At 45.5% G+C, this 24,605-nt stretch overlaps 1 long non-coding RNA gene across 2 annotated transcripts in view; it reads right to left on the minus strand.

Moving 5' to 3' along the window:
* LOC147056253 (uncharacterized) overlaps nt 1–6,826 on the minus strand; it is an 18,860-nt gene extending 12,034 nt beyond the window's left edge. The window contains exons 1-2 of one of the 2 annotated variants that reach the window (XR_015066119.1): nt 6,452–6,826; nt 2,723–2,901 (exon numbers count right to left, since the gene is read on the minus strand). This is a non-coding gene — a long non-coding RNA (uncharacterized LOC147056253). The remainder of the gene's footprint in view (nt 1–2,722; nt 2,902–6,451) is intronic. The other variant, XR_015066118.1, reaches the window with a different exon arrangement.
* Between the last annotated feature and the right edge of the window lie 17,779 nt (nt 6,827–24,605).

Genomic DNA, 24,605 nt, shown 5'->3' on the forward strand with positions numbered 1-24,605 from the left:
GCGCCCTCCTCACGCTAATGGCAGAGAGGCACAGGGGCTGCTCGTTCGGAGGGGGAGGGGTCTTCAGCGGGCAAATGCTGTTCTGGGCGTCGAAGCGAGCAAAGATGCGGTTCAGTTCGTTGAGCAGAGGGACGTGGCCCTCACAGCCCTGCAGCGCGGGCTTGTAGTCCGTGATGGTCTGAATGCCCTGCCACAGGCTCCGAACATCCCTGCTGTCTTTGAAGTGGGCAGTGATCTTGGAAGAGAATGCCTTTTTGCTTCCTTGATGCCTTGGGACAGGTTCGCCCTAGCTGATCTCACGCCCGCTTCATCCCCTCAGCAGCCCGAGGACAGCCCCTGTCAGCCATGGCTTCCAGTTAGTCCGAGCGACGAAGTACTTAGTGAGGGTCACATCATCAATGCACTTTGCGATGAATGAGGTCACAGAGTCAGCATACTCCTCAATGTCCGTCCGATTGTTGTGTGTGGCCGCCCACTTAAACATTTCCCAGTCCGTAGTGCCAAAGCAGTCTCGAAGAGCATCAGAGGCCCCCTCAGGCCACACTCTAACTCGCTTGCGAACCGGCCTGGAAGTTCTCCCTCTCTGTACGCGGGCGTAAGCAGAACGGTGACGTGGTCAGAAAGTCAGATGTGGGGGAGGGGGTGGCCTTGAAAGCTCCTTTATGCGCAGTGTAGACCAGGTCCAGGAAGCTGTCACCACGAGTTGGAAAATTAACATGCTGGTGAAGACTTCAGGTCAGCATGATTAAAATCACCAGCTTAGATGATGAAACCGTCAGGGTGCGCCGTCTGCTGATCACTGACAGCCTGATACAGTTCACTAAGGGCCGTGATCCTGTCACCTCCAACGTTGGAAGGCGGGATGTAGACCGCGACAAGCAGAATCGCAGTAAATTCCCTCGGCAGGTAAAAAGGACGGCACTTAATGATCACAAACTCCGCCAGTGGCAAGCAGTGTCTGCGTACAACTACAGACTCCCGGCACCATTCGTCACGGATGTAGACACAGATTCCTCCTCCACTTGATTTTCCCCCTTTGACAATGGCCCGGTCCGCTCGATAGCACGCTGGCTGCTCTAGTTGCACGGCAGAGTCCGGAAAGTTGACATTCAACCAAGTCTCAGTGAACACGAGCACACAGCAGGTACTCACTGTCCGGTTCGTAGATCTCAGCAGTCGAATGTAATCCATTTTGTTGTCCAGCAACCGAACGTTCGCCAGAAGAATGGAAGGCACGGCCGGGCGAGTTGGGTTCGCCGCTAGCCTGGGCCGAACGCCTCCACGCTTCCGCTTGGCCATCCGGTACCTGTCAGCTGCTCCGGAGTCCCGCAGGCCAAAACGGCCCTATAGGACTCCTTCTTCAGCTTGACGAAATCCCTTACCGCCAGTGTCCACCAGCGGGTTCGGGGATTGCCGCCACGACAGGCACCAACAACCTTACGGCCACAGCTCCGGTCGGCTGCCTCAACAATGGAGGCGCGGAACAAGGTCCACTCAGACTCAATGTCCCCCGCCTCCCTCGGGACGTGGGAAAAGCTCTGCCGGAGGTGGGAGTTGAAGCTCTTCCTGACAGGGGATTCTGCCAGACGTTCCCAGCAGACCCTCACAGAGCGTTTGGGTCTGCCAGGTCGGACCGGCATCTTCCCCCACCATCGGAGCCAACCCACCACCAGGTGGTGATCAGTTGACAGCTCCGCCCCTCTCTTCACCCGAGTGTCCAAAACATGCGGCCGCAAATCCGATGACACGACTACAAGGTCAATCAACGAACTGCGGCCTAGGATGTCCTGGTGCCAAGTGCACACATGGACCCCCTTATGCTTGAACATGGTGTTCATTATAGAAAATCCGTGTCGAGCACAGAATTCCAATAATAGAACACCGCTCGGGTTCAGATCGGGGGGGCCGTTCCTCCCAATCACGCCCTTCCAGGTCTCACTGTCATTGCCCACGTGAGCATTGAAGTCACCCAGTAGAACGATGGAGTCCCCAGAAGGAGCGCTCTCCAGCATTTCCTCCAGGGACCTCCAGAAGGGTGGGTACTCTGAGCTGCCGTTCGGTGCATAGACACAAACAACAGTCAGGACCCGTCCCCCCACCCGAAGGCGGAGGGAGGCTACCCTCTCGCTCACCGGGGTGAACCCCAATGTGCAGGCGCCCAGCCGTGGGGCAATAAGTATGCCAACACCTGCTCGACGCCTCTCACCGTGGGCAACTCCAGAGTGGAAGAGAGTCCAGCCCCTCTCGAGAGGGCTTGTACCAGAGCCCAAACTATGTGTGGAGGCAAGTCTAGGCATGTCTAGTCGGAACCTTTCTGCCTCACACACCAGCTCGGGCTCCTTTCCAGCCAGAGAGGTGACATTCCATGTCTCTAGAGCCAGCTTCTGCAGGCGGGGATCGGACCGCCAAGGTTCTCCCCACCTTTGGCTGCTGCCCAGCTCACTTTGCACCCGACCCCTTTGGCCCCTCCTCCAGGTGTTGAGCCCATTGGAGAGGAGGACCCACGTTTTCTGTTCGGGCTAGAACACCGTGGGCAACTCCAGAGTGGGCAACTCGCCTTCGAGCCCCACCTCCAGGCCTGGCTCCAGAGGGGGGCCCCGGTGACCCGCGTCCGGTCGAGGGAAAACTAGGTCTATTTGTCTTTTTCGTCATGAGGGGTCTCCTGAGCAATATACAAGAATAAATAACATTGTCATCACGGGAATAGCAATTTAACCTATACCTTATGCAAGGGCAGTGACGGCAGGTAGCGATGGCTGTAAGCAAGATGCAAGCTCAGCCGAGCAACAGGTAGCTGTGTTTCTGCAAACTAAAGGAATAACTATGGACTCCGTAGTCAACCAGGTTGAAGCATGTCATCCACTGCCCAGAAGAAACGGTAATGACAAGCCAGCAGTCATTCTGAAATTTGTCAACAGGAAGCACAAAATATCACTTCTCAAGCAGGGTAAGTTGCTCAGAGGCACAGACATCTACATAAATGAACATTTGACAAAGATCAATGCGGATATTGCAAAGAAAGCACGTTACTTGAGAAGAATGAAGAAATTACAGAGTACATGGACCAGAAATTGCAAGATATAAATAAATGAAGCATAATGGATCCTCATAAGAGGCCAAGATACTGATAATGAGGAGTATTGAGGAACTGGAAAAGCTTGAATAAGTATCCTCAATAGAAAAATAGTGAACTTGGAACCGAATGGAATGAACAACACAAAACACAAACATAATGCTCAGGGACACTACTCAACCTACATCAAGCAACAATGGACATGTAATACAGTGGATACAGGAACATGAACAACTCCAATTAACGTTTGATTACAGAGAAAGCAGCGCTCTGGACATCACGACATCGACCCAGACAATAATTTCTTCTCCACCACAAACAACACATTATTACAGCAATGATCAGTACAATACAGACATCTTAGCAAAAGATAAGCTATCTATTATTCATTTCAATAGCCGAAGTCTATATAAAAAAATTAGTAGCATTAGGGATTACTTAAACCCGTTCAAACAACCAATTAATATAATTACTATTTCTGAGACCTGTATTACGACTGAGAAGGGAATGCATTTTGAGATGGAAGGCTATGAATTCATACATAATAACAGATAGAGTAAAGGTGGGGGTGGTGTTGCAATCTATGTTGATTTGAATATGAAATTCAAGATTGAAGGGGCTATGACACAGGTGGTGGACAATCTTCTTGAATGTCTCACGATACAGATTTGTGTTGAAAAGAAAAAAGATATTATTATAAGCTGTGTCTATCGAGCTCCTGGTTCTGGTATTGAGACATTCACAGAATGGATAGAAAGTGTGATAGTACAAAAAGGCAACACAAATATTTTTATTTGCGGGGATTATGCATTGATATATTAAATCAAAATAAGCAACGAAATATTGATGATTTTTTTAAATTTAATGCATAGCCTGAGTCTCTTTCCTACAATCACTAGACCCACTAGAGTAACATCACAGAGTGCTACTCTGATAGATAACATATTCACCAATATAATAGAAAACAGGACAACAAGCGGGTTATTAATTACTGATATTACTGACCACCTTCCAGTGTTCACGGTATATGACAATACTTTCAAATCTGAAATTGGGGTGTATAAACAACAAAGACGAATGGACAGATGAGACAATTGCTCCTCTAAAACATGAATTAATGGAACAGAACTGGGATGCAATATATAAAGCAGTGGTCGGCAAATAGGGGCCCGCGGGCCAATTTTGGCCCACCATCTATTCTGTCTGGCCCGCGAGATGACGTTAATATGATGTATTAAAAGTGAATAAATAAATAAATAAACAAATAAAAAAAATTCAACCCCAGATTCTTTTTAAAGAAAAAAAGGGCATACATTTGATGGGATTGTTGTATACTATACAACAATCCCATCAAATTCGAAACATTTATTGAGGTATGATAGTCCTAAGTGACAACAACAGGTGGAACATCCTGTTTCAGTTATCTATGACGTACAGGTCGGAACGGTATTGACACGCGAGTGCGCGTAATCTTATGCAAAAAAAAAAAACAGTGTCCTGTCTCCTTCCTCCAGTGGGCAAGGTAAAAAATAGGCTATATTTCGTTAAACAAAACAAGATCTGTTGAAATTGAATGCATTTTAAAAGTAAGATGATGTTTATTTTGATATATAATAATTAATAATTTAGATAGTAGAGACCCCCCCCTAAAAAAAAAGCAATGGCCCGCGATGCCATTGTCTGAATTTTTTTGGGCCCGCATCCAAAAGTAATTGCCGACCCCTGATATAAAGAAAAAGATGTAAACAATGCATACAATAAATTGATGACTACCGTATTTTTCGGACTAAAAGTCGCTCCGGAATATAGGTCGTATAAGCCATAAAATGCACAATAACGTGAAAAAAAATAAATAAGTCGCTCCGGAGTATAGGTCATATTTTGGGGGAAATTATCCGACAAAATCCAACACCAAGAACAGACATGAACGAGCAACAACAGGCTAAACGATAGGTATGCTAACGTGACATAAACACAAACGAAGATCTGAGAACGGGCCTGACGTAACATTCAGAGTTATTCAAATAACTATGACATAAATAACGCGTTTATAAAACCATCTGTGTCATTACAATTCATTAAATCCATCGATCATCCTTTATGTAAACACTGCCACGTATGCGCCGCATATGCACCGCGCCGCTGACATTGGACTCGTAAATTGCATTTCTAATTATTCCACAGACCCATATAACAACATATAAAGTATATTTCAAATAACTATCATATTACAACAATATTATCAAACCATCACTCCAAATCATTAAATCCATTGATCAAATTCCTTGTCCTTTGTCAAATACGCTGCGCGTGCGCCCTGACGTCAGCCTCGTCATTATTCCACAGATCTAGTATATAGCTATATTGTAGCATTAACAAAATCGATTTCCAGGCGTGCGGCGGCGTGGACTTCAATCCCCGGAGGTGGCATTTCTAGCGACAGAGGTGGAACAGAGCGCCATAGAGTAGGACCGGGCGTGCGTAAAAGCCATGTCCGAGCCCCATCCACCGTCCCCGGACAGCCACCCGGCCGAGCGCCGTCCCCGACTGCCATCCATGGAGGTGAAAGAGAGCTCCCGTCGAGTAGGACCAAGCGTGCGTAAAAGCCATCATAGTTTTTCAAACCCTGTCACTCCAAATCATTAAATCCTTCAAACTCTTCGTCCTCCGTGTCACTTACAAACGAAGCCGCTAATGATGCCGGTAGTACGTGGGGCCCTTCGTCATCTTCGTCATCCCGTGATCAATCTTTGTCCTTAATGTCAACAACCGCCGTGCCACTGACGTCACTTGAAATTCAATTTACAGCAATCACTACATCGCGGTTTGTTTATCGCGGTTTCTGTTTTTTATTTTTTTTATTTTGAAAATTTGTGAAAAAATTCACATATATGTCGCTCCTCAGTATAAGTCGCCCCCCCACCCAAACTAAGAAAAAAACCGCGACTTATAGTTCGAAAATTACAGTATATTCACTTCATTATATAAGCATTGTCCAATCAAGGAATATAATAAAAAACTAAATATAAGAACAGTCCATGGTTGACGAAAGGCTTAAAAAATGCCTGTAAAAAGAAAAATTTACTCTATAGGAACTTCATAAAACAGAGAACAGAAGGCACTGAAGATAAATAATTAAGTAAATTAAGTAAATAAGATTAAGTAAAAAAGAATATTATAAGAATAAATTAGAGGATAACAAAAATAATATTAAGGGGACATGGACTCTTCTAAAATACATTAGAGAAGTTACCGAACAACACAAATTACCTAAATATTTGGTTATAAATGATACTGAAAATTATAATATGGAAGAAGTGGCAAACAGTTTTAATCAGTTCTTTGTAAATATTGGGCCTCAAATAGCAAAAAACATACCGATTCCAGCGCCAGATGTAGGCAACAGAGATAAATTAATAGAAAGGAATCCTCATTCAATGTTTTTGAAGGCAGTTGATGAAAATGAAATTGTTAACACTGTAAAACAATGCAAAAATAAAACATCTACCGACTGCAATGGGATTGATATGATGTTAGTTAAGCAAATCATTGAGGGGATTTCAAAGCCACTTGTGTACATCTGTAACTTGTCATTTCTAACTGGTACATTCCCAAAGAAGATGAGGTCATAAAGTAATTCCTCTTTTTTAAACTGGGAGAAAACACAACTTTACAAACTACAGACCTATCTCAATATTGGCACAACTCTCAAAAATATTGGAAAAGCTTTTTAACAGTAGAATAGATGGATTTTTGGAAAAACATAAATTATTTGCAGAGCACCAATATGATCTTAGAGTTAACAGATCAACAGCACAGGCATTAATGGAATCAATCGAGGAAATCACAGATGTAATAGACAACAAACAACATGCAGTAGGAGTTTTTATTGACCTCAAAAACGCTTTTGACACAATTAATCATAATATACTATTCAATAAATTAGAAAAATATGGGATAAGGGGATTAGTATTAGACTGGATGAAGGATTATCTGCGAGAACGGCAACAGTATGTAAAGTTGGGTAATCACTGCTCAGGATATTTGGACATAGCTTGTGGTGTTCAAGAAGGGTCAGTTTTAGGCCCTAAATTATTGATTTTGTATATAAATGACATGTGCAAAGTCTCTAAAGAACTAAAACTCATCAATTTTGCAGATGACACAAATAACTTTTGTTCAGGTAATAACATTCAACAAGTGGAATCAGTGTTGAATGAGGAAATGAAAAAAAAAACAAATGTGGTTCGACTGGAACAAATTATCATTAAATGTAAGTAAGACCAAGTTTATGTTATTTGGCAAAGCGAATATAAAGATACAAATAGAAATAAATGGGACTGGGAATTGGAAGAGTACAGGAAAACAAATCTCTTGGGGTTATAATAGATGACAAGCTGAGTTGGAAGCCACACATCAAACACGTACAGTCTAAAATTTCAAGAACCATGGCAGTCATATACAAAGCAAAAGAATTACTGGATTATCATTCACTTCGTACACTTTATTGTTCTCTTGTTTTGCCCTATTTGCATTACTGTGCTGAGGTTTGGGGGAATACTTATAACACTTCACTACAGCCACTTATCATTCTGCAGAAAAGACCATTAAGGACTATTCATAAAGTCAATTACTTGGAGTATACAAATCCACTTTTCATACAATCCAAACTATTGAAATTCACTGACATAGTATCTTATCAAACAGCAATCGTCATGTATTGGGCAAAAGCAAAACAACTACCAGAAAATATCCAAAACTTATTTAGGAATCGGGAGGGAGGTTATAAGTTAAGGGAGAATCACAACTTCAAAATCTTAAACATAAGAACAACCTTAAAAAGTTTCTGTATAACTGTAACTGGGGTCAAAGTCCAAATATCCATTAGTTTAAAAAAAGGTACAAAAATATGTTGATTAGCGGGTACAAGGACTAAAAATGCCAAATGGCTACACAAAAGCAAAAATGAAACACAAAAATAAGTTTGAAAGTATATCTACTTATGTTCTGTTGTAGACTTATATGTTTCATCATTAGTTTAATGGATAAAGTGAGAAAGGGGTAGAAATCTAAAAAGCTATGCTTCCTCCTACTCCTTTTTGAGCATTCTTTATTGATTTATGTCATTTTTTTCAGTTTGTTGGTTTATTGTTTGCTTGGTTGTTTGTTTGTTGTACGGACTTATATACGGCACTTTAAAGTATTTGGTTTTTTGCTTTAAGTTTTTTTATCTCTTTTATTCTCATTTTGTTTTGGATGTGTTCGAAATAAAGGTATCAATCAATCCAATATATATATATATATATATATATATATATATATATATATATATATATATATATATATATATATATATATATATATATATATATATATATATGTGTGTGTGTATATGTATATATACATATATATACATACCATTTTTTGGATTATAAATCACATTTTTTTCAGTTTGGGTGGGATACTTATACTCAGGTGCGACTTATATGTGTAATTATTCAAAAATTTTTACTTGATCGTTCCCACATTACTGACTTACTAGTATAGTTGATCACTTCACGTGTTATTTTCACTTCAAACCGCAAGAGGAGGCACTATGGCTGTGGAATAATTGGAGCCTCACTGACAATGAGTTCCATTGACTGACTTCCGGAGTCAGAAGATTTTATGATTTGGAGTGACACAGATGGTTCGATAAACTTGTTATTTACCCTAACCCTTCAAGATGGCGGCGCGTGCACCCGCAGCGGCCTCCCTCCGTCCCAACCGATCGGTGTTTTGTTCAATTCATGAGTGTTTGTCAGACAGTTTTATGTGTTTATCTGTTCCTACCACGTCGTGCTACAAGTACAGCAGGCAGGCTCTACTCGACATCGGCGTGAGCGAGTTTTGCAGCGTTTTGAACTTTGATACGGGGACATTAAAGTCACTGGGACTACTCCGGCCTGAATCACCGCCGGACTCGTGAGCTACTCCTTCCCGGGATAGGCAGCGTCGGAAACGGTGTGCGTAGAGGCACAAGAGGGGCAAGCGAGGAGGCGTCCGGGCCAGGCTAGCGGCGTTCCCAACTCGCCCGGCCGTGCCTTCCATTCTTCTGGCGAACGTTCGGTCGCTGGACAACAAACTGGATTACGATCGTCTGCTGAGATCCACGAACCAGGCAGTGAGTAACTGTTGTGTGCTCATGTTCACTGAAACTTGGCTCAATGTCAACATTCCGGACTCTGCTGTGCAACTGGAGCTGCTAGCGTGCTATCGAGCGGACCGGGCCGTTGAAAATGGGGGAAAATCGCGTGGAGGAGGGATCTGTGTCTACATCCGCGACGAATGGTCCCGGGACTCTGTAGTTGTGTGCAGACACTGCTCGCCACTGGCGGAGTTTGTGATCATTAAGTGCCGTCCTTTTTACCTACCAAGGGAGTTTACTGCGATTCTGCTTGTCGCGGTCTACATCTCGCCTTCCAACGTTGGAGGTAACAGGATCACGGCCCTTAGTGAACTGTATCAGGCTGTCAGTGATCAGCAGACGGTGCACCCTGACGGTTTCATCATCTTCGCTGGTGATTTTAATCATGCTGACCTGAAGTCTGTCTTTCCAAAGCTTCACCAGCATGTTAATTTTCCAACTCGTCGTGACAGCTTCCTGGACCTGGTCTACACTGCGCATAAAGGAGCTTTCAAGGCCACCCCCCTCCCCCACATCTGACTTTCTGACCACGTCACCGTTCTGCTTACGCCCGGGTACAGACAGAGAGTGAGAACTTCCAGGCCGGTTCGCAAGTGAGTTACTGTGGCCTGAGGGGGCCTCTGATGCTCTTCGAGACTGTTTTGGCACTACGGACTGGGAAATGTTTAAGTGGGCGGCCACACACAACAATCGGACGGACATTGAGGAGTATGCTGACTCTGTGACCTCATTCATCGCAAAGTGCATTGATGATGTGACCCTCACTAAGTACTTCGTCGCTCGGACTAACTGGAAGCCATGGCTGACAGGGGCTGTCCTCGGGCTGCTGAGGGCCAGAGACAACGCCTACAGGGCTGGGGATGTAGCGGGCGTAAGGTCAGCCACGGCGAGGCTGTCCTGGGGCATCAAGGATGCGAAAAAGGCGTTCTCTTCCAAGATCACTGCCCACTTCAAGGACAGCAGGGATGCTTGGGGCCTGTGGCGAGGCATACAGACCATCGCGGGCTTGTAGTCCGACTGTGGTGGGTCTGATCACCAGTGGCGACGAGACTCACTACAGATCGGAGGTCGACCTTTTGGCCGCATGGTGCAGGGACAACAACCTTCTGCTGAACGTCAACAAGACCAAGGTGATTATCATTGACTTCCGGAAGGGTCACACCCACCACCTGCCGCTGACCGTCGACGGTGCTGTGGTGGAGAGAGTGAGCAGCACCAGATTCCTGGGGGTGCACATCAGTGAGTACCTCTCCTGGACCACCAACGCTGCATCGCTGGCAAAGAAAGCTCAGCGCCGCCTGTACTTTCTGCGGAAACTCAGGCGAGCAAGTGCTCCTCCCGCCATCATGACCACATTCTACCGTGGTACCATTGAGAGCGTCCTCTCCAGTTGTATCGCTGCGTGGGGTGGTGGCTGCTCTGAGTACAACATGAAGGCCCTGCAGCACATAGTGAACACTGCAAGTAAAATCATCGGGGCTCCACTCCCCTCCTTGAAGGATGTTTACGCCTCCCGTCTCACCCGCAAGGCGGCCGCGATTGTGTGTGATGTGAGTCACCCCGCTCACTCTTTGTTTGAACTTCTGCCCTCTAGGAGGAGGTACAGATGGCCGCGCTCCTGGACCACCAGACTCAGAAACAGCTTTGTACTCCAAGCTGTCCGGATCCTGAATTCCCTCCCCCCTCCACCCTCTGCTGCATGACGTCCTGTTCTTTTGCGCTATGATCTGGCTGTCTGCTATTAGCACGCTTGCTCCATTTTGCTGCTCTTATCTATCTATCTATCTATCTATCTATCTATCTATCTATCTATCTATCTATCTATCTATCTATCTATCTATCTATCTATCTATCTATCTATCTATCTATCTATCTATCTATCTATCTATCTATCTATCTATCTATCTATCTATCTATCTATCTCTCTCTATATATATACACACACACACACACACACACACACACACACACACACACACACACACACACACACACACACACACACACACACACACACACACACACACACACACACACACACACATATATATATGTCCGAGTGGGTTTTCTCCGGGCACTCCGGTTTCCTCCCACATCCCAAAAGCATGCTTGGTAGGCCGACTCTAAATTGTCCCTATGTATGAGTGCGAGTGCAGATGGTTGTTCGTCTCTGTGTGCCCTGCGATTGGCTGGCAACCGGTTCAGGGTGTCCCCGCCTACTGCCCGATGGCGGCTGGGATAGGCTCCAGCACGCCCGCGACCCCCATGGGGACAAAGCGGTTCAGAAAATGGATGGATGGATATATACACACACGTACATAGACTCACACACGCACGGAGGCATGCGCGCACACACGCACAAACACTCAACCCACCCACACACGCACACACACACACACACACACACACACACACACACACACACACACACACACACACACACACACACACACAAATCTGCAGAAGCATTCCGTCGGGTCAAAGGAATTTCATGGGGGTGGGTAAAGTCAGTGGTAATAATAGGGCTAAAGGTTGGGAGAGGGCACATTTACCTGTTTTAGATCCATGAGAATGATGGCATCCATCAAACCAAACACAGGAAACGTATTTTGTTTAACAGCGTAATCACTGGCGCCAGCCGTGGCACTGAGCGTGTGTGCTTATTTCTTTCTGTGTGTGGCACAATCAGTGATAAAAAAACCTGCAAATTGTTGTGAACCAATCTTTTTTTAACATTTGTCATGTATTGTGTTAATGTTACTTAGCATTTCATTAATTTTAGAAACGAAGAATGCATGATGGTGCACCAGATTCTGATATACTGTAGGTATTCTTTCTTTGTACAGTTAGTGTTGTTGTTGTACAGTCACTATAAGACCCCCATTTTTCTGTAAAATCTAACAATACAATAGTATTCAAGCAGAGAATCCTGAATCCTGTGAAGGGCTGCACATTTGATACATAGTTCTGATATGACAAATGTTTTCAAATTACTTTCAATCATGATACAGTATTATGTTATTATTATTGATTATTAATAATACGAGGGCGGCTCGGTGGTGCACTGGGTAGCACGTCCGCCTCACAGTTAGGAGGGTGTGGGTTCGATTCCACCTCAGGCCCTCCCTGTGTGGCGTTTGCATGTTCTCCCCGTGTCCGCGTGGGTTTTCTCCGGGCACTCCAGTTACCTCCCATATCCCCATAACATGCTTGGTAGGCCAATTGAGCACTCAAAAATTGTCCCTAGGTGTGAGTGCAAGTGCGAATGGTTGTTCGTCTCTGTGTGCCCTGCGATTGGCTGGCAACCAGTTTAGGGTGTCCCCCGCCTTCTGCCCGATGACGGCTAGGATAGACTCCAGCACGCCCGCGACCCCCATGGGGACAAAGCGATACAGAAAATGGATGGACGGATTAATAATACGTATTGTTATTGGTCAATGCACCATTTCTCATGATAATAATTAGGAAACAGAACAATGTCAATATTTTCCTTCAATAAATCTCTGCCAGTTTTTACATTTTTAAATTATCATTTACACAACATTCCTGAAAAATCAGAATCCATTCCGTTTTTTAAAGGAGGTCCAAGGGCTACTCAGGTGGTCCTGGGGGCCCGTGGGCACCAGGTTGGTAATCCCAGATACATTTTATTTCTGCGTTATTGCAGTTTTATTAATCATTTCTTTTTTTCTCTTTAGAAATCCCAATCTCCTTTCCTATTTTTAAAAGAGCCCTACAGGCTGCTCATGTGATCTTTGTGGGTCCATAGGCACCAGGTTGGTAATCCCAGATAAATTGTATTTCTGTGTCATTTCAGTTGTGTTATTAATCAAAGTAGCTTGATCAATTTTATTTTTATCTCCTTACGAATCCCAATGTTCATTCCAATTTTAAAAGAGGCCCACAAGGATCACATGAGCAGCCCGTGGACACCAGGTTGGTGATCCCCGATAAATTTTATTTCTGTGTTATTGCAGTTGTGTTATTATTCACAGTAACTTCAATTTTATTTTAGTACAAAATTGGTGTTTATGGAAAAATTCTCAAATGAATAGTTATCGTAGAGCAACTGCCATGGTTGATAATGATGGTTGATTAATTAATGTTTTGCAATTGCCATCCCAGAATTATTAAAATTTCATGTTCTTCAATAAACTTATAAAGATAGGCTAAATAAAACAACGAACATGGAAAAATAAGACCTTTGGTGTTTGTGGAAGAATAATAAGTACTTACCTCTATTACTTGTGTCATTTCCGTTAGCAGTGTTTTGAGGTGTCATTAAGATGTCGCTCTTAGTAGCAACCTTGTTAGGGTGGGTCATGTGACCCGTTGTCATCCATTATCTAATAAGGGGCAAAGATAACAGACTTGTTTAGACTGAAAAAAAACGACATAAATAGAGAAATAAGGTGTGTGTGCGCATTTGTGTCTGTGTGTGTCTGGTAATTTTCTTTGGCTCCAGTCAGACACTTTTAAATAGTTGTCATTAGGAACCATATGTTGTGGTTCTCTCTCTCTCTCGCTCTCGCTCTCGCTCTCGCTCTCTATCGCTCTCTATCGCTCTCTCTCGCTCTCCCCTATCTTTTTTAATCCAGCAGGCCAACAACCAACCTATAGGTGCCACAACGGAATGGGAAGGGCAGGTAATTGCCTTGTGGCCACATGCTGAAAGGGGACCCAGGAGACATCTGACATCGTCAATATCAATTACAAAGCATCGCTTTAGCACTGGAGTAACATGACATACCGTCTGCAACTCTTAAACAACTATCTGTTACGGGAGGATGGAGCCCACGTCCCACACCACAATGACATTTTGGGAGTGAATCAATAGAATGAAGCAAACTTTAAATTTTCTGATATAGGCTATGTTACATTAAATAGAATGTTAACATGATGCATCAACAGCTTTTTGTGCATTCAATTTTAGTAGAAGTCTCAAATGTCGAGTGATTGTGACACAATTGTATTTTTTGTGGTAGTTATTTGTTATTTTGCAAGTAGGTTACTTCAGTATATCTTATATCTTTGCTTAAGATTTTTTTTTGGGGGGGGCAGGCAGGGGGATGTGGGTGGTGGGTAATCATGGTCTTTCTTGCCTTTAGCCCCAGGGGTCTGGAAACAACCCTGCCTGGGACAGATTACAATTCGTCAACCGTAGGACTGAGACACAGACACTTAGAAACGCTCACACTCACATTCACACCTTCTGGAAATTTAGTTTCCCATTAACCCAACACACATGTTAAAGGCTAGAAAAAGAGGTCAGGATACCTGCAGAGAAGCCACACAAGAATGAGTGAATATGCAGACTCAGCATTTATGATATGGGTGAGATTATAAGAAATATATTGTATACATTTATATGGATACAAGATGTACTTGTAGGTTATATTATACATTGATATTTCTACATAACATTGCAGTGATATTCAATGTTATACCTTCAGTGGTTGAGTTATTTCTGGGTCCCAACAATCCGAGGACAAAAATTGTGTGGGTCTTTATGCCCCTGGTACGGTCACCCAGGGCAATCAAGTCCTGGGTGAGGGACTTGATAAAGCATGGCTCAAAAGACCCCTAATGATGATTGATACAAATGAATTTAGTTTTACTTTGTCAGGACCTGGGTCATCAAAGCCCTCCCTCTGGAGACAGGCCTGGAGGTGGGGCTTGATTGCGAGGTCCCATTGAAGCCTACAGTCCTGAGGTCCAGCTGGGTACAGCCCGAAAAAGCAAAGTGGGTCCCACTTCCCGTGGGCTCACCACCTATGAGAGGGGCCATAGGGTTCGGTTGCGTTGTGAACTGGGCAGAGTGCAAAGAAGCAGACCATGGTGGTCTGGTTTCTGGCTACGGAAGCTAGTTCGAGGGATATGGAACATCCCTTTCTGGCACGGAAGGAACCTGAGCTGCCAGAGTTCCAACAAGACATACCCCCTGAGGACTCCCTTGTACTTCTGGGAGATTTCAGAGCTCACATAGGCAACAACAGAGAGGCCGTATAAACGTAGTTGGTAGGGACACAGGCATAGTATATAAAGCAGACTAACAATAGGCCCCTTGTGTTTGAAACCAGAGGACAGACATTTTATCTTGGCACTGTTACTGACAAACCTTGTTATTTTTTCGGGTATAAACTCTGTTCTAAGTGCGCATTTCAGGCCAGTAGGCCTGTTTGGAGTAATGAGAGCATCTCAAAGAACCAACTGCACCAGTTGCATTGAGCATTCATTATTACATACAGTAATATATCAGTCTTGCGAATTGTGCCCTCCAGAAATTTGATTTAAATTTTGAAGCAAATGTGTCCTGACAAGCTTTGCTTTCATTTTGTTGTTAATGGTTCTGACAATATGGTGCAGGTGAAGAATTGAGAAGCACTCAGTCATATAAAAAAAAAACTTCTTACAGATGAAATGTGGAAATGTGCGCATTTCCAATATTTATTGGTATAACTGCAGGGCAAACACAGTGGAATTTTTGCTGTGGAGACAGAAAATAAGGTGAAAATGCCTTGGAGTGTATTCAAATTATTAGGCAGATTTCAAAATAGGCAATGTAAAATGGCCACCTGTGGTTTCACTCCTTCCAAAGGCAAGTAAGCGACATAAATAGTAACATGGACAGACGAAAAAACACTTCTGTCCGTGTTCAATCTGTCTTTTTTTTTTTTTTTTATATATAACTTTCTTGTCCCTCATCCTTTGGCCGCGTACATACAGACAGACCTTTCCGTCACTGAATGCCCAGCTCTATTGCTTACTAAAGTGAAACTTTCAGTGACTATTTTAAGTTTTTCTAAAAGTCAAGTAAAAAGACAAATACACATATGGACCAGTTAATTTTTTTAATGAGAGGAAATTATGTGTAAGGAATTTTTTGCTTTTTTTTTTTGCTCTTTGTGTCTGGGGGAGGGGTGCATGTGTGCGTGCATAGGTGGTTTTGCATGTCTGCACGAATAAACAACTTTCACACTGTGTCGACTCTCTCGAGCCTCTTTGTGTCCACAGAACCATAACACACACTGGAAGTCTTGCTGTTGAAAACAATGGATTCCAAAAAGTCTCGCCTAGCTAGAAAACAGATATGCTCACACCTCATTGAATAAACTACCTAAGCATACCTATTAATAAGCGTTTTTGGTATTTACCCATATCTAGTTCCATTTTTAGTTACACAATAAATCAAATATTTTGATTGACAAGACACTACAAAGGTGAAAAATATTTAAGACAGAAGAGTCAAATGTCACTATATAAGAAGTGCAATATCCTCATACAGTAGCATACACCGAGTTGACTTCAGAGTGGCTAATAAACTGTTTTCATGAGGATCAGGTAACTGTTGCCAATGATCTTGAGTGGAGGAGACAGAAGGCAATAGAAGCCCACCCAGCTTTTATATCCTGTCTGGATTATCTACCAGCAACTTGACACGCACATGCACATATGCGCACACACAAATATGGGCACACACGCACGCAGACGGAAATTACTGTATTTCCAATGCAGTAATTTCTTCAATATATTCCTTTTAATATAGGCTACTGTGTGGCTATTAGCTCCATTTGGCTCAAACAAATGGTATGAGCAGTCAGTCATACAATGACTTAGCTTCTTTGACTGCTTTTGTTTGGTGAATATACGTACATATTTCCCTTCAAATTTTTCTCTCAGACCACAAATGTTGGTTATTATGGCTACGTTGATGATAGTACGCAGCATATATCAATGACACCGGTTTAATTAAGGTATTACTGTCTAAAACAAATGGATGAACATTGGTGAAGTTTTCTGTGAGTTCGTATTTTGCTAGACTTAGCACAGGTAGAATGGGACATAGCATGGCGTTTGCACCTTTGGGTGCCATTGTGGGATGTGTCTTTCCCGGCTAATCCTCGGGCCACACTCCATTTGTATTAAAATCAGAGAAATCGGAGGTGCAGTACGCGTACGTCGTGCTTGGACTAGATTCACTGGTGTCCCTGCATAATATTGACATGTAAACTGCAAAATCTCTTCCGCTTATGCGGGTTTGGGTTGCGGGGGCAGCAGCTTTAGGAGGGACTCCCAGACTTCCTTCTCCCCAGCCACTTCATCCAGCTCATCCCGCGGGATCCCAAGGCGTTCCCAGGCCAGCAGAGAGACATAGTCTCTCCAGCGCGTCCTGGGTTGTCCCTGGGGTCTCCTACCGGTGGGACATACCCGGAACACCTCCCAAGGGAGGCGTCCAGGAGGCATCCTGATGAGATGCCCGAGCCACCTCATCTGGCTCCTCTCAACGTGGAGGAGCAGCAGAGTCTCTCCCGGATGACCGAGCTTCTCATCCTATCTCTGAGGGAGAGCCCGGACACCCTCATTTCAGCCGCTTGTATCCTGGATCTCGTTCTTTCTGTCACGACCCATAGCTCGTGACCATAGGTGAGGGTAGGAGCGTAGATTGACCGGTAAATCGACAGCTTTGCCATTTGGCTCAGCTCTCTCTTCACCACGACGGACCGGTACAGAGTCCGCATTACTGCCGACGCTGCACCGATCCGCCTGTCGAACTCGCGCTCCATCCTGCCTTCACTCGTAAATAAGACCCCAAGATACTTGAACTCCTCCACTTGGGGCAGGATCTCATCCCCGATCCGGAGAGGGCTTACCATCATTTTCCGACCGAGGACCATGGACTCGGATTTGGAGGTGCTGACCCTCATCCCGACCGATTCACACTCGGCTGCGAACCGCCTCAGTGAGAGCTGGAGATCACGGCCTGAAGAAGCCAACAGCACCACGTCATCTGCAAAAAGCAGTGACGCGATGCTGAGGTCCCCAAACCGGACCCCCTCAACGCCTCGGCTGCGCCTAGAAGTTCTGTCCATAAAAATTATGAACAGAATCGGTGACAAAGGGCACCTCCTGAATCCAAGGCTCGACCTCCCGACGGATCCTCCTCTCCAGCACCCCTGAATAGACCTTACCAGGGAGGCTGAGGAGTGTGATTCCCCTGTAATTGGAACACACCCTCCGGTCCCCCTTCTTAAAGAGGAGAACTACCACCCCAGTCTACCAATCCAGAGGACCGTCCCCGATGTCCACGCAATGCTGTAGAGGCGTGTCAGCCATGACAGCCCCACAACATCCAGAGCCTTTAAGAACTCCGGGCGGATCTCATCCAGCCCCGGGGCCTTGCCACCGAGGAGTTTTTTAACTACCTCAGTGACTTCGACCTCCGAGATTGGAGACTCCGCCTCAGAGTCTTCAGGCCCTGCTTCCACAATGGAAGGCGTGTCGGTGGAATTGAGGAGGTCTTCAAAGTATTCCCCCCACCGACTCACGACATCCCGAGTCGACCATCTCCACTGTAAACAGTGTTGACCGTGCACTGCTTCCCCCTCCTGAGACGCCGGATGGTGGACCAGAATTACCTCGAACCCGTCCGGAAGTCATTTTCCATGGCCTCGCCAAACTCCTCCCACGCCCGGATTTTTGCCTCAGCAACCGCCGAAGCCGCGTTCCGCTTGGCCATCCGGTACCTGTCAGCTGCTCCAGAGTCCCGCAAGCCAAAACTGCACTATAGGACTCCTTCTTCAGCTTGACGGCATCCCTTACCGCCGGTGTCCACCAGCGAGTTCGGGGATTGCCGCCACGACAGGCACCAACAACCTTACGGCCACAGCTCCGGTCGGCTGCCTCAACATTAGAGGCGCGGAACAAGGTCCACTCTGACTCAATGTCCCCCGCCTCCCCCAGGACGTGGGAAAAGCCCTGCCGGAGGTGGGAGTTGAAGCTCTTCCTGACAGGGGATTCTGCCAGACGTTCCCAGCAGACCCTCACAGAGCGTTTGGGTCTGCCCGGTCGGACCGGCATCTTCCCCCACCATCGGGGCCAACCCACCACCAGGTGGTGATCAGTTGACAGCTCCGCCCTTTTCTTCACCCGAGTGTCCAAAACATACGGCCGCAAATCCGATGACACGACTACAAAGTCGATCAACGAACTGCGGCCTAGGGTGTCCTGGTGCCAAGTGCACACATGGACACCCTTATGCATGGACATGCTGTTCATTATAGAAAATCCGTGTCGAGCACAGAAGTCCAATAATAGAACACCGCTCGGGTTCAGATCGGGGGTGGCCGTTCCTCCCAATCACCCCCTTCCAGGTCTCACTGTCATTGTCCACGTGAGCATTGAAGACACCCAGTAGAACGATGGAGTCCCCAGAAGGACCGCTCTCCAGCACTTCCTCCAGGTACTCCAAGAAGGGTGGGTACTCCAAGAAGGGTGGGTACTCTGCCGTTTGGTGCATAGACACAAACAACGGTCAGGACCCGTCCCCCCACCCAAAGGCGGAGGGAGGCTACCCTCTTGCTCACCAGGGTGAACCCCAATGTGCAGGCGCCCAGCCGGGGGGCAATAAGTTTGCGTACACCTGCTCGACGCCTCTCACCGTGGGCAACTCCAGAGTGGAAGAGAGTCCAGCCCCTCTCGAGAGGGCTTGTACCAGAGCCCAAACTATGTGTGGAGGCAAGTCCGATTATGTCTAGTCTGAACTTTTCTGCCTCACACACACCAGCTTGGGCTCCTTTCCAGCCAGAGGTGACATTCCATGTCCCTAGAGCCAGCCTCTGGAGCCGGGGATCGGTTCGCCAAGGTCCCCGCCTTTGGCCGCCGTCCAGCTCACTTTGCACCCGACCCCTTTGGCCCCTCCTACAGGTGGTGAGCCCATGGGAAAGGGGACCCATGTTTTCTTTTCGGGCTATGCCCAGCCGGGCCCCATGGCGCTCGCCTTCGAGCCCCACCTCCAGGCCTGGCTCCAGAGGGGGACCCCGGTTACCCGCATCCGGGCGAGGGAAAACTAAGTCTATTTTCGCATAAGGGGCTTTGGTGAGCCTTGCTTTGTCTGGCCCCTCACCTAGAACCCTTTTGCCTTGGGTGACCCTACCAGGGGCATGAAGCCCCAGACAACATGGCTCCTAGGATCATAGGGGCACGCAAACCCCTCCACCACGATAAGGTGACGACTCATGGTAATAATACGTACACTGCTCAAAAAAATTAAAGGAACACTTTGAAAACACATCAGATTTCAATGGTGAAAAAAAAAGCTGGATATCTATACTGATATGGACAGTTTAGTTTCTCAGGAACAAAATGATGCCATATCTTTTGATGGAAATAAAAGTTTTCAGCCTACAGAGGGCTCAGTATATAGACAGCCCAAAAATCAAAGTGAAAAAATGATGTGGCAGGCTCGTCCATTTTGCCTAAATTCAATTTCTGCAATTCAAAATTCTTTTCAATATCTGGTGTAGCCCCCACATGCTTGTATGGATGCTTGACAACGTCGCGGCATGCTCCTAATGAGACAACGGATGGTGTTTTGTGGGATGTCCTCCCAGATCTGTCTAAGGGCATCAGTGAGCTTTTGCAAAGTCTAACGAGCAACCTGGCAGTGTCTGATGGACCGAAACATTATGTCCCAAAGGTGTTCTATCGGGTTTAGATCAGGTGATCGTTAGGGCCATTCAATTGTGTCAATTCCTTCATCCTCCAGATACTGTCTGCATACTCTTGCCACATGAGGCCGGGAATGTCGTGGATCAGGAGAAACCCAGGACCTACTGCACCAGCGTAGGGTCTGACCATGGGTGCAAGGATTTCATCCCGATACCTAATGGCAGTCAGACTGCCGTTCTCTAGCCTGTAGAGGTCTGTTCGTCCGTCCATGGAAATGCCTCCCCAGACCATCACTGACCCACCACCGAACCGGTCATGCTGAATGATGTTGCAGGCAGCATAGCGCTCTCCTTGGCTTCTCCAGACCCTTTCATGTCTATCACAGGTGCTCAGGGTAAACCTGCTCTCATCTGTGAAAAGCACAGGGCGCCAGTGGCGGACTTGCCAATTCTGGTGTTCTACGGCAAATGCCAATCAAGCTCCACGGTGCTGAGTAGTGAGCATAGGGCACACTACAGGACGTCGTGCCCTGAGGCCACCGTCGTGAAGTCTGTTTCTGACTGTTTGGGCAAAAACATTCCCACCAGTAGCCTGCTGAAGGTCATTCTGTAGGGCTCGGGCAGTGCTCAACCTGTTTGCACAAAGCAGCGGATATCGGTCCTGCTGATGGGATGAGGACCGTCTACGGCCCTGTGCAGCTCTCCTAGAGTAACTGCCTGTCTCCTGGAATCTCCTCCATGCTCTGGAGATTGTACTGGGAGACATCAAATCTTCTTGCAACAGCACGCGTGGATGTGACATCCTGGAGCAGTTGGACAATCTGCGCAACCTCAGGAGGGTTAAGAAATCGCCTAATGCTTCCAGTCATGATAATGACTCTTGCTAAAGCCAACACTTGTGGAAAAACAGTTAAAAAATATCAAGAGGGAGAATCTTGAAATGGCCTCCACCTGCAAAACCAGTCCTGGTTTGGGGACTATCTCGTTGTTGCCCCTCTAGTGTACCTGTTGTTAATTCCATCAACACCAATGCAGCTGAAAGTGATTAACAACCCCCTCTGCCACATGCCTGACCAAAACCTTATCAAAAAAGTGTAATTGAATTCATGCCATACCCTGATAAAAAACTGTTCCTTTAATTTTTTCGAGCAGTGTAATAACAATCATAATAATGCATCAAATTTAGTCATGCATGGGCAATTGGGGCCCAAACTGGACCCACAATCCATCCATCCATCCATCCATCCATCCATCCATCCATCCATCCATCCATCCATCCATCCATCCATCCATCCATCCATCCATCTTTTACCGCTTATCCGGGGTCGGGTCACGGGGGTAGGAGCTTTAGGAGAGATGCCCATACTTCCCTCTCCCCAACCATTTCATCCAGCTCATCCCGGGGGATCCCAAGGCGTTCCCGGGCCAGCTGAGAGACATAGTCTCTCCATCGCGTTCTGGGTCGTCCCCAGGGTCTTCTGCCAGTGAAACATGCACAGAACACCTCCCCGTGGAGGCGTCCAGGAGGCATCCTGATAAGATGCCCAAAGGGGTTGCTGTTAAAACGTTTTTTAAGATGATGATAGTAGTCTGATTTATTAACTTATTTATACAATGATTCATAGGATTGTGTCACGCTCCAGCTCCTCGAGCCTGGTCAGTGCCCCATTTCTGTTTACACCAGTCACTGCCACACCCCAGAGCAATCAGTGCTCATTGCCTGATACCTGGCCCTCGTTAATAATTACCACACCTGGTCTCAGCTCATTAATTCCCCTTTTTAAGCCCCACACGCCAGTGAGTTCTTGTCAGCTTGTCCCTGTACGCCACCCTCCTGTGCCTGGCACCCTGTGCTTGTTACCTGTGCTTTCTTCCAGTTGCCGATCGTGTTTCCGTCAAACTGACTGACCACGCCTGAACGATGCCTGACTATGTTGGAACGCCGCCAGCCCCGACCAACCGTCTGTCCCTCACTACATCTTCGCCTTGCCCTTCAGGCATGCTGTATCCAATCTTCACATCACCTTTCCCCTAATATCAATAAACAGAGTGTGACGCACAGAGTGAACATCTGGTCCGTGATAGATTGTCCCATGCTGGTGTCATATTTATAAATGAAATCTGATGACCTTCTTTTGTTGAGTATAAAATGTAGTCTACTTATGGTAATAAAATTTGCAGATACGCCTTTAGGTGCTTTTGGAACGCCCAGCGTAGTGCGTCTATCAAATTCACAAAAATGCTGAATTAGACCGCAATACGAAAATAATGATACGCCCATTTTTACACTGAATGCAAACTTCTTTCTCTTAGCAGGCCAAGATAAGCTTATCCATGCTCATCACCAGTAGACTTGATTATTATAATTGTCTTTCTGAGTGGACTTCCTCAAAAGAGCAGCTATCAGTTCAGTTTTGTCTACTGAGAGGGTAGGATACTTTTTGGTCTCCTCTCTCAAGGTTATAGCTGCAACTGAAGAGATAGCAGCATACTGACACATAGACACGCTAAAACCTTTTGAATTTTTTGGGGGAAACTATGGGGCCAAAAAAGTACAATGCCACGGCTGAGTCTTTGGAAATGCTCAACAACCTAGAAGACTCTGGAAGATCAAATGAAGACTATGGAAGCTTCACTGACTGCTCTTGTGACTGCTCTTGTGAAAAAGCTGGAAACAACAATGGAGACGCGACTCATCATCATCATAGCTTGTCACGCCAAACAGCCAACCATTCTAAGGTGTTCTGATTCACATTCAAGGGGAAGCCTCGGAGGATATGCTCGATGGTCTGGGCACCCTCTCCACACTCACACGACTGATCCATATTACCGTAATTTTCAGACTATTAGTCGCTCCGGAGTATAAATCGCACCACCCATAAAATGCACAATAACGTGAAAAAAAATATATATAAGTCGCTCCGGAGTATAAGTCCCACTTTTGGGGCAAATGTATTTGTCAAAATCCAACACCAAAAACACACGAACCAGCAACAACAGGCTAAAAGATACGGTATGCTGAGAACGGGCCTAACGTAACATTCAGAGTTATTCAAATGATTATTACATAAACAACATGTTTATCAAACCATCTGTGTCACTCCAAATCATAAAATACATCGATCATCGATTGTGTAAACAATGCCGCGTACGCGCGCCGTCGGACTCGTGATTTGCATGTCTAATTATTCCACAGACCCATATAACGATATACAAAGTATATTTCAAATAACTATCATATAGCAACAATATTACCAAACCATCTGTCACTCCAAATCATAAAATACATCGATCATCGATCGTGTAAACAATGCCGCGTACGCGCGCCGTCGGACTCGTGATTTGCATGTCTGGCGTGATGTGTGCTCGCATGCTGTCCATCACAAGCAGAGCTTGCATCCTAAATTGCATTACTGCCCCTACTGTTTTTTTTTTTTTTACATCACCACACTAAATTCTCTTCACCAGACCTGTGCTTTTTAAAAACTAAAAAAAACAGCGCTTTCCCCTCCCAGTTGTTGTGTCACGGCCAATGGTGAAATTTAAATCACCCTCATTCAGTTTAGTTTGAAAATAACAATATTTCTTTTTCAGTTGTTTTTTTTTGTTTGTTTTGTTTATTTGTTTCATGAACTTGAATATTGTGCTTTAAAGTGAATTGCTTTATTCGTTTTTTCAGTGTATTAAAAATAATATGTGAGGTGATCAACTGTACTAGTCAGTAATGTGTTAATGATCAAGTAAATTTTTTTGAAAAAAAAAGACATATGAGTCGCTCCTGAGTATAAGTCGCCCCCCCCCACCCAAACTATGAAAAAAAAACGCGACTTATAGTCCAAAAATTACGGTATATTCATGTCATCAGTGGGCCGAAGGTTTATCCTTTTACCACCCACAA

This window comes from Syngnathus leptorhynchus, chromosome 5, assembly GCF_054491065.1.
Source record: "Syngnathus leptorhynchus isolate UIUO chromosome 5, UIUO_Slep, whole genome shotgun sequence".
Lineage (NCBI taxonomy): Eukaryota > Metazoa > Chordata > Actinopteri > Syngnathiformes > Syngnathidae > Syngnathus > Syngnathus leptorhynchus.